Here is a 10,924-nt window from a genome sequence, read left to right as displayed (position 1 = left end):
TGTCTATCTAGTCTTTCCAGATACTATACATTAATCCATCTGGAATAGGATTTCCAGAAGTAAAATAAGGCAAACTAATATGTAATTTGCTAGTGACTGAGAATATTCCAGAAGGAGTAAAATTTTAGATTCACAAACCACAGTGGGTTCTGAATAGCTTACATAAAAATAAATCCACCTAAAGACTTTATGAACACATAAATTGAAATTCGTTGGATGATAGCATTTTCTGTTTTCTTTCTCTTTTTTGGGGGGCGGGTATCAGGGATTGAACACGTCTTTGCCCTTGCAAGGCAGGTGGTGGAACCACTGAGCTAAATCCCTGACCCAACAATAGCATTTTCGTTAAGCAATATTGAAAGCTAGAAAACAGCAGAATTGCTAGCTTTGGAGTGTTTAGATGAAATATTGTCAAAGTAGAGTTCTAGATTCGATTGCTAAATTGAGGATGAAAGTTGAGGCTTAAATAAAGACAGTTTTATGTGAAGACCACAGAGGTTTTTGTTCTTAGACACTTTTTGAATTTCTTTTTCCTGAAGGATATAGTTCAGGAAAAAGAAATTCAAACTAGGTGGGAAATTGTGAGACATTATGAACAAGGGTGAACAAAGAAGTGGCAAACAATAGACCAATATAAATAATTGATGGCTCCAAAAGTAACTTCAGAGAACTTTAAGTGAAACTGGAACTGAAATGTAGCATCAGAGGTAAGGTCTTTACACACACATTAAAAAGACTCTGTGTTAAGGAGGAAAGTAGAAATTTCCTCTAATCCATTTTTTAGGGTAAAATATGGATGTAAGCTAAAATATACAGATTATCAGGATATAAATATGTATTTATAAATACAAAGACTATTTAAATATAAATATATAAATAGACTAATATAAAATATACTATATAGACAAATATATATATATATATATATATATACACACACACACATATAGACTAGCTGATGGGCATAGGAAATTAACAACTGATCAAGCCAATGAAAAGCTATGTATAATATGTATATATATATGTATATCATATATGTATATATGTATATAATATATCAGACACATTTGGGGGCTTCACGAAGTTCAAAATGGGTGAGCAGGAAGTGTTGAATTGTTCGTAGGAAAATAGAGTAGGAGGACAATACCAGAAGAGGTTGGAAAGATCTTCCTACTTCATATCAAAAAGTGCAAAAATATCCAAGAAAGTGACATGGCCTAGTTTGGGTGCATTAAAAGATGATGCTAGCTTCTGTGGACAATATTGGGAAAGAGGAATAGAAGGCAAGCATAGCAGTGACAAGTGAAACACAAACATGGGCTGACCTAAGGTAGTGGTAATAAAAATAAAAGCAAGTGACAGAATAGGAAAAAAAAATAATACTGAAGATTGGATGTAATTTGAAGAATTATTTAGGATTTGGTGTGTGAGGAGAATAAAAGGTATATTATAGGTTTCTGGCTTTGTAGTGGAGTGAAGGGGCTGGAATTCACTGACCCTGAACAGGTAATTAGGAAGAGTTTCAGTGATTATTAAATGGTCAGAGTTTGGATGAGACCATGTTGAGAATATTTACTTGAAAATAAAACCTGTTTTTCTTGGGTTTTTGGTTCTGTCATTTCTTTTTATAGCAAATTTATCAGCACATGACTAGAATTCTGAACATCCAAATAGAAAGGTTGGTAGATAATAGCTTACATGTGTCTAAAGCTAAGCTGAGAGGTAGTTGGGACGCACAGATTGGACTTGTGGGTATCATCCCTTATTTATTATTTAGTGCTGAGAATCAAATTCAAGCAAGGCCCCTCTCACTGATGTACACCATTATTAACTTACTAATTCAATTTGTTTACACATTTAAAGAGAACATTTATAATAACCTAGGTAAAGTAGCTTTTCAATATTCTTTAATGATTCTAAAGGGAGACCGTTTGCCTTTGCTTTATTCTATATAATGTATATAGAAATAAATGTATTTATGTCCAAAGAATATATTCATACTACCTTTGGGCGAAAATTTTCAGTTTTAAAATAGAATGTATTTAAATGAGTCTGGCTGATTTTTCTAGGTGCATTTTTGTGTTTTTTATTGTGTGACTGAGCAGTGTTGCTTCTGTGACAGACTGCGTGTCATCAGCTTGCCTCTCAGCTCTGCCTCTACCCTGCTTTCCCTCTTCTTTGTGACACTGTCCCTAGATTCTACAACAAACTGTTCCTTCATCAGGTGACTCAATGTTAGGGTTATGTTTTTCCTGATAAGAAAGGGACACACTTGTTAGAAATGTAAGTGGATTAACAGTGTTATCTACTATTAATTTTACTGTTAACAGTGAATCACGGGAGGGGAGGATGACTACATATCATCAAAAATGAAATCTAATTTTAACTGAGCATGAAGTTTATCTTTGAGATTCTGGGAAGCAAGTGATAAGGGGAAGGCCAGTAGGCTTTGTTTTTATGTGTGATCATTTCATATTTTCAGCCAGTATTTGGGCACCTAGGGAAGCAGAATATCCTTTTAAAATGGGTATTAGTATGCAGAAATGTTAGTAGTGAGGAGGAAAGAAGCAAGATTGAGCAAAGAGAGAATGTGGCTACCATCGAGTCATAAAATAGATCCTGCTAATCACTCATGGTTGCTGTAGTGCTGTGATGGCCTTTAGAGTGAGAAAGCTGGGTCTTGCAGCCCTTTATTGAATTAGTTATTGGATGTGAGTTGCCCTGGGAAGGAGAGATGCTTTGAGTAAGGGCCTCAGGGATGTACTTTGCAGAATTTTTCATCAATAAATGGAAGCAAAGTCATATATATACATGACTGTGGTGTGGCTGTGCAGAGAAAAATATTAAACAGTGTCCATTGTCAATGACCCATTTGAGGACTGGGAGATAAACAAAAGGAAACTATATTAAGTGGAGGAAAATATAAGTAACAGTTTGATACAGCAGGAGACAGATGCCACAAGGAATTGTATTTTACATTACGTGATTAATTGACAAATGAGGAACAGTAAGTCTTTGCTGTTGAATAAAAATAAATTATCAAGTTAATGATGTAAACAGTTGTTGCTACAGGAGTTTAGTTGGAGTGGACAGTTAGGGAGACTGAGTAGTTAGTGATAGGCCGACATGCCTCCAAATACAGAATTTAGATCGCTTCTTCTAGGATCCTGGAAGTGTTGGAAGGTGTTAGACAACAGTAGTGTGAAGACCACAGGAACAACTTGGTCTGGTGATGGTGTAGTAAATTAGAGGAGAAAGAGATTAGGGTCCAACAGACAACTTGTGAGTGCTTTTCCAAGACTAGGTATGAGGTGGCAGAGGTGATTATAAGACAAAGAACTTCCTTCTTAAAGATTCCTCTAGATCTCTGCTCCAAATTGATCTCTCCCCTGTAATCCCCCATAGGCCTTGCTGTTTTTCACATTTTGATCTTTGATAATTTGCTGTTGTGCAATGAGTATAATAATAACTAGGATTTATGTGGTCCTTTATATTTTATAGAGTTCTTTCACTGTTTTTCTGACTCAAACGTGCCACAAGCCAGGCAGAAGTGGAATTTTATCTCCATGTTTAGATGTGAATGCTAAAGCCCAGTTGTTTAATATTGTTGCCCTCTCCCAATTTCAAAAACTTCTTCAAGCTACAGAGTTTATTTTTATCCTTTGAAATCTAAAATGAAAAGACACTCAACAAATTATAGGGCGATAACTGTGAGCTCACATTTGAGGCATTGCAAACTCATAAAATTAGGTTTTATAGATTTTGCTGACAAAAGGTGACTCCAGGTAATATTAAAGTTGACTCTCTCCATTTTTTTTAACTCTTGAATGAGCAAGGTTTAGTTTTTGAATAGATGACAGCGTCATACCTTACTCTAGGTATAATATCATGTCTGGGGGACTTTTATTTCCGTACTATTGGAAAACTTTAACACATTTTCAAACAAATTGTTCTACAAGTACTTCGCTAAAATGAGTATGACCCAGTGAAAAATGTATGTGTATCTAGATATACTTAAATTACATGAATAAAATCTTAGAGAAAAGCATATGGAAGAGTAAAAATATAAAGTGTTTAAAATATTAACTGATTCCTTACATTCCACAAGCCATAACTGTTTTTCTTGATTTAGCATGACATTAATCTTCTTAAGATACCTTGAGAAAGAAGACTCAGCAACAATTTAGTAATGAAATAGAGGCAAGAAGTGAATGTAGAACTTGACATTGGAGGTAACCATGCCAGGTTATCAGTATTTTTTTCTGAGAATATGAGGAAGCCAAAGGGATATTGGAACAGATGATCCCTGGAGTGTCTTTCAGATAGAAAAAACATTTATTTGCTTGCTATTTACAATGTAATATGTATCTATGCTGGAAACCTAACAGGGAATATGAAAGGTATTTCTCTATCCTGGAGCTTATACATTGATATTGTGTATTTGATAGATTTGTCTTGTCATAACTTGAAGTAGAGTTTGTGCCACATAAAAAAGCACAGCTTATTTCATAAAAGGCATAATGGTAAAACAATTCTAAGGCAGGGGAGGATAGCATATGTTTGATGAAAGTTATATTTCACTTGCATACGAGAGGGAATTTTAGACTCTCATAAAGCAAGTGAGAATGCAGTTTCAGCACTGATACAACAAAATCTATTAGCAAAAAGATCTTAAGAAAGATGAAGAAGTACTAGTGAACTGGTACATTGTAATGTCTGAGTCAATAGAGTAACAGAGCAGAATTTGATTTACAAGTTAAATGGGTAGGAATGTAGTGGAGGAAGTTGTATGTGAATTATGTTTAAAGAAATACCTGTAATTTAAAAGCATAAGGGAAAGAGGGTAATAGAGGTGAAAATAATTAAAATACATGCGTGTACCTATACACCAAAATGAACTTCATTATTCTGGATCACTGAAATGCACTAGTTAAAAAGAAGCATAAGAAAAGGCGAAAAGAAGAGAGAACTACAGGAAGTCTAAAATTGGAGAATTTTTTTTATGGTACTATTTTTCAGAGAAAGTAGAGAAAATTTATAGTTAATTAAGAATGTGGGAATGGATTTGGGCAAGAGGGTGAAGCCTGGATCAGAGCCAAGGTGGGTGGCTAAGCTTGGGGTACATAGACATGAAAGAAAGGGAAGTATACTCACCCATGTTTATAAGGGCGCAGTTTGTAATAGCTAAAACTTGGAAACGACCCAATTGCCCATCAACTGGAGATTGGATAAAGATGTGTTTTTTTAATAAAATGCACTACTACTCAGCCATAAGAATGAGAAGCTAGAGATATTTATAGCTAAGTGGATGTACATTGAGGCGTGCTCTTAAGTGAAATTAATAAATCACACATGTAAATACTGAATAGTTTGTCTGGTGTGAAAAATTAAAAGTAAATAAGAATCAAAATGCATAATTGGTATTATGTAATAAGAAGAAAAGGGCTAAAGGAGTAGAGGATATGGGAAGGGCAGGGGAAAAGTAAAAAGGGAAAAGAAAAAATATGTGAACAGGAAAGACATGGAAACAATATATTTTTAAACAAGGAAGGGTGGAGTGGGTGAAGGGAGTACTGGGGAATGGGGAAAAATAACCAAGATAAGTCATGAAAAGGTACAAGACCCCAATGATGAAAGTAACTGTACTGTACACCTAACAGTACCAATAAAATGAAAAGCTATGTATAATATGTATATATATATGTATATCATATATGTATATATGTATATAATATATCAGACACATTTGGGGGCTTCACGAAGTTCAAAATGGGTGAGCAGGAAGTGTTGAATTGTTCGTAGGAAAATAGAGTAGGAGGACAATACCAGAAGAGGTTGGAAAGATCTTCCTACTTCATATCAAAAAGTGCAAAAATATCCAAGAAAGTGACATGGCCTAGTTTGGGTGCATTAAAAGATGATGCTAGCTTCTGTGGACAATATTGGGAAAGAGGAATAGAAGGCAAGCATAGCAGTGACAAGTGAAACACAAACATGGGCTGACCTAAGGTAGTGGTAATAAAAATAAAAGCAAGTGACAGAATAGGAAAAAAAAATAATACTGAAGATTGGATGTAATTTGAAGAATTATTTAGGATTTGGTGTGTGAGGAGAATAAAAGGTATATTATAGGTTTCTGGCTTTGTAGTGGAGTGAAGGGGCTGGAATTCACTGACCCTGAACAGGTAATTAGGAAGAGTTTCAGTGATTATTAAATGGTCAGAGTTTGGATGAGACCATGTTGAGAATATTTACTTGAAAATAAAACCTGTTTTTCTTGGGTTTTTGGTTCTGTCATTTCTTTTTATAGCAAATTTATCAGCACATGACTAGAATTCTGAACATCCAAATAGAAAGGTTGGTAGATAATAGCTTACATGTGTCTAAAGCTAAGCTGAGAGGTAGTTGGGACGCACAGATTGGACTTGTGGGTATCATCCCTTATTTATTATTTAGTGCTGAGAATCAAATTCAAGCAAGGCCCCTCTCACTGATGTACACCATTATTAACTTACTAATTCAATTTGTTTACACATTTAAAGAGAACATTTATAATAACCTAGGTAAAGTAGCTTTTCAATATTCTTTAATGATTCTAAAGGGAGACCGTTTGCCTTTGCTTTATTCTATATAATGTATATAGAAATAAATGTATTTATGTCCAAAGAATATATTCATACTACCTTTGGGCGAAAATTTTCAGTTTTAAAATAGAATGTATTTAAATGAGTCTGGCTGATTTTTCTAGGTGCATTTTTGTGTTTTTTATTGTGTGACTGACCAGTGTTGCTTCTGTGACAGACTGCGTGTCATCAGCTTGCCTCTCAGCTCTGCCTCTACCCTGCTTTCCCTCTTCTTTGTGACACTGTCCCTAGATTCTACAACAAACTGTTCCTTCATCAGGTGACTCAATGTTAGGGTTATGTTTTTCCTGATAAGAAAGGGACACACTTGTTAGAAATGTAAGTGGATTAACAGTGTTATCTACTATCAATTTTACTGTTAACAGTGAATCACGGGAGGGGAGGATGACTACATATCATCAAAAATGAAATCTAATTTTAACTGAGCATGAAGTTTATCTTTGAGATTCTGGGAAGCAAGTGATAAGGGGAAGGCCAGTAGGCTTTGTTTTTATGTGTGATCATTTCATATTTTCAGCCAGTATTTGGGCACCTAGGGAAGCAGAATATCCTTTTAAAATGGGTATTAGTATGCAGAAATGTTAGTAGTGAGGAGGAAAGAAGCAAGATTGAGCAAAGAGAGAATGTGGCTACCATCGAGTCATAAAATAGATCCTGCTAATCACTCATGGTTGCTGTAGTGCTGTGATGGCCTTTAGAGTGAGAAAGCTGGGTCTTGCAGCCCTTTATTGAATTAGTTATTGGATGTGAGTTGCCCTGGGAAGGAGAGATGCTTTGAGTAAGGGCCTCAGGGATGTACTTTGCAGAATTTTTCATCAATAAATGGAAGCAAAGTCATATATATACATGACTGTGGTGTGGCTGTGCAGAGAAAAATATTAAACAGTGTCCATTGTCAATGACCCATTTGAGGACTGGGAGATAAACAAAAGGAAACTATATTAAGTGGAGGAAAATATAAGTAACAGTTTGATACAGCAGGAGACAGATGCCACAAGGAATTGTATTTTACATTACGTGATTAATTGACAAATGAGGAACAGTAAGTCTTTGCTGTTGAATAAAAATAAATTATCAAGTTAATGATGTAAACAGTTGTTGCTACAGGAGTTTAGTTGGAGTGGACAGTTAGGGAGACTGAGTAGTTAGTGATAGGCCGACATGCCTCCAAATACAGAATTTAGATCGCTTCTTCTAGGATCCTGGAAGTGTTGGAAGGTGTTAGACAACAGTAGTGTGAAGACCACAGGAACAACTTGGTCTGGTGATGGTGTAGTAAATTAGAGGAGAAAGAGATTAGGGTCCAACAGACAACTTGTGAGTGCTTTTCCAAGACTAGGTATGAGGTGGCAGAGGTGATTATAAGACAAAGAACTTCCTTCTTAAAGATTCCTCTAGATCTCTGCTCCAAATTGATCTCTCCCCTGTAATCCCCCATAGGCCTTGCTGTTTTTCACATTTTGATCTTTGATAATTTGCTGTTGTGCAATGAGTATAATAATAACTAGGATTTATGTGGTCCTTTATATTTTATAGAGTTCTTTCACTGTTTTTCTGACTCAAACGTGCCACAAGCCAGGCAGAAGTGGAATTTTATCTCCATGTTTAGATGTGAATGCTAAAGCCCAGTTGTTTAATATTGTTGCCCTCTCCCAATTTCAAAAACTTCTTCAAGCTACAGAGTTTATTTTTATCCTTTGAAATCTAAAATGAAAAGACACTCAACAAATTATAGGGCGATAACTGTGAGCTCACATTTGAGGCATTGCAAACTCATAAAATTAGGTTTTATAGATTTTGCTGACAAAAGGTGACTCCAGGTAATATTAAAGTTGACTCTCTCCATTTTTTTTAACTCTTGAATGAGCAAGGTTTAGTTTTTGAATAGATGACAGCGTCATACCTTACTCTAGGTATAATATCATGTCTGGGGGACTTTTATTTCCGTACTATTGGAAAACTTTAACACATTTTCAAACAAATTGTTCTACAAGTACTTCGCTAAAATGAGTATGACCCAGTGAAAAATGTATGTGTATCTAGATATACTTAAATTACATGAATAAAATCTTAGAGAAAAGCATATGGAAGAGTAAAAATATAAAGTGTTTAAAATATTAACTGATTCCTTACATTCCACAAGCCATAACTGTTTTTCTTGATTTAGCATGACATTAATCTTCTTAAGATACCTTGAGAAAGAAGACTCAGCAACAATTTAGTAATGAAATAGAGGCAAGAAGTGAATGTAGAACTTGACATTGGAGGTAACCATGCCAGGTTATCAGTATTTTTTTCTGAGAATATGAGGAAGCCAAAGGGATATTGGAACAGATGATCCCTGGAGTGTCTTTCAGATAGAAAAAACATTTATTTGCTTGCTATTTACAATGTAATATGTATCTATGCTGGAAACCTAACAGGGAATATGAAAGGTATTTCTCTATCCTGGAGCTTATACATTGATATTGTGTATTTGATAGATTTGTCTTGTCATAACTTGAAGTAGAGTTTGTGCCACATAAAAAAGCACAGCTTATTTCATAAAAGGCATAATGGTAAAACAATTCTAAGGCAGGGGAGGATAGCATATGTTTGATGAAAGTTATATTTCACTTGCATACGAGAGGGAATTTTAGACTCTCATAAAGCAAGTGAGAATGCAGTTTCAGCACTGATACAACAAAATCTATTAGCAAAAAGATCTTAAGAAAGATGAAGAAGTACTAGTGAACTGGTACATTGTAATGTCTGAGTCAATAGAGTAACAGAGCAGAATTTGATTTACAAGTTAAATGGGTAGGAATGTAGTGGAGGAAGTTGTATGTGAATTATGTTTAAAGAAATACCTGTAATTTAAAAGCATAAGGGAAAGAGGGTAATAGAGGTGAAAATAATTAAAATACATGCGTGTACCTATACACCAAAATGAACTTCATTATTCTGGATCACTGAAATGCACTAGTTAAAAAGAAGCATAAGAAAAGGCGAAAAGAAGAGAGAACTACAGGAAGTCTAAAATTGGAGAATTTTTTTATGGTACTATTTTTCAGAGAAAGTAGAGAAAATTTATAGTTAATTAAGAATGTGGGAATGGATTTGGGCAAGAGGGTGAAGCCTGGATCAGAGCCAAGGTGGGTGGCTAAGCTTGGGGTACATAGACATGAAAGAAAGGGAAGTATACTCACCCATGTTTATAAGGGCGCAGTTTGTAATAGCTAAAACTTGGAAACGACCCAATTGCCCATCAACTGGAGATTGGATAAAGATGTGTTTTTTTAATAAAATGCACTACTACTCAGCCATAAGAATGAGAAGCTAGAGATATTTATAGCTAAGTGGATGTACATTGAGGCGTGCTCTTAAGTGAAATTAATAAATCACACATGTAAATACTGAATAGTTTGTCTGGTGTGAAAAATTAAAAGTAAATAAGAATCAAAATGCATAATTGGTATTATGTAATAAGAAGAAAAGGGCTAAAGGAGTAGAGGATATGGGAAGGGCAGGGGAAAAGTAAAAAGGGAAAAGAAAAAATATGTGAACAGGAAAGACATGGAAACAATATATTTTTAAACAAGGAAGGGTGGAGTGGGTGAAGGGAGTACTGGGGAATGGGGAAAAATAACCAAGATAAGTCATGAAAAGGTACAAGACCCCAATGATGAAAGTAACTGTACTGTACACCTAACAGTACCAATAAACAAAAGAAAAAAAAGCCCATGTCTATAATTTAGCTCTTGTGAATTGTACTGCTATAAACGTAGATAGGTATATACCAATGAATATGATGACTAAACTTTTTCATGAAGGCTCAAAGTAGATGTATAGCTTGTCAAATGGAATTTCTATTTTTAGTTTTTTTCAGAAATCTTCTTACTGATTCTCACGGTGGTATTCTAGTTTACATTTCCAACAGCAATATAGGAAAGTTTATATTTATCTACATTTCACCTGAATTTTTTTGGGTGGTCCTTGATGATAGCCTTTCTTAGTGGAGTAAGATGGATTCTCCAGGTTGTTTTTACTTGCATTTCTCTAATGACATATACATATCATGTATATGGTATATAATATGTATAATATATGTATCATTTATTTCAGAGTATTACAGTTGTAGTAGTAGAGGTCTTTCACTTCATTTGTTAGGTTAATTTTTAGAAATTGAAATTTTTTGTAAGCTACCATGAATGGGATTATTTTTCTAGTTTCTTTTTTGGTGAGTTGATTACTGCTGAACAAAAACTCTATAGATTTTTTTTTTTTTTTTTTTTGAAACA

The 10,924-nt window shown here is 34.7% G+C and overlaps 1 protein-coding gene and 1 pseudogene across 13 annotated transcripts in view; one reads left to right on the top strand and one right to left on the bottom strand.

Annotated features, from left to right (window-relative positions):
- Positions 1-2,068, bottom strand: part of LOC104850317 — a 3,370-nt pseudogene extending 1,302 nt beyond the window's left edge.
- Grik2 (glutamate ionotropic receptor kainate type subunit 2) overlaps positions 1-10,924 on the top strand; it is a 657,782-nt gene that overhangs the window by 213,794 nt on the left and 433,064 nt on the right. The window lies entirely within an intron of this gene.

The sequence above is a fragment of the Fukomys damarensis genome, unplaced genomic scaffold (genome assembly GCF_012274545.1).
Source record: "Fukomys damarensis isolate Sample0158 unplaced genomic scaffold, DMR_v1.0_HiC HiC_scaffold_14, whole genome shotgun sequence".
Taxonomy (NCBI): domain Eukaryota; kingdom Metazoa; phylum Chordata; class Mammalia; order Rodentia; family Bathyergidae; genus Fukomys; species Fukomys damarensis.
Note: the sequence above shows the minus strand (reverse complement) of the source record. Positions and strands in the feature narration are given on the sequence as shown.